The 403-nt window shown below is 70.2% G+C and overlaps 1 protein-coding gene across 1 annotated transcript in view; it reads right to left on the bottom strand.

The window, feature by feature from the left end:
• The window catches only part of PHYHIP (phytanoyl-CoA 2-hydroxylase interacting protein), a 5135-nt gene extending 4738 nt beyond the window's left edge, over window positions 1-397 (bottom strand). The window contains exon 1 of the mRNA XM_008633044.2: window positions 371-397. The gene's annotated coding sequence lies outside the window, so the exon portion shown is untranslated. The remainder of the gene's footprint in view (window positions 1-370) is intronic.
• Between the last annotated feature and the right edge of the window lie 6 nt (window positions 398-403).

The raw sequence follows: 403 nt of genomic DNA, 5'->3' as shown, positions 1-403 counted from the left end.
GCAGACCCCCAGCCCCCCCACCCTTGCACCCCCAGGCACCCCAAAGCCGCTGCCACCCCGCACGTCCTCCTCGCCAAAGCCCTCGGGCACGGCAGAAGGTCACCGCGCTGGGGACAAGGTGCCACCTCGCTGCCCCATTCCCGTGCCCGGCGGTGGCGCAGGAATTCTGCACCGGGATTGCTCCAGCTGGATCGTGTCACCGTGTCCCCGTGTCCCCAACACCTCATGCCCGCTAGAAGCCCTCAAGCCGTGCCGTAGCCCCCCTTCCGTGCCCCCCCGAGCATCCCTCAGCGATGCCATTGGGATGTTGTCCCAACGCCACCGGGATTTGGTGGCTGCTCCGGTGTCACGGTGCCGGTGAGGCCCTTACCTGGCCGTGCCGGGGGGCTGCCGGGGTGCGCGG

This window comes from Corvus brachyrhynchos, unplaced genomic scaffold (assembly GCF_000691975.1).
Source record: "Corvus brachyrhynchos isolate BGI_N302 unplaced genomic scaffold, ASM69197v1 scaffold150, whole genome shotgun sequence".
NCBI lineage: Eukaryota > Metazoa > Chordata > Aves > Passeriformes > Corvidae > Corvus > Corvus brachyrhynchos.
The sequence above is the reverse complement of the archived record's forward strand: the minus strand, read 5'-3'. Positions and strand labels throughout refer to the sequence as shown.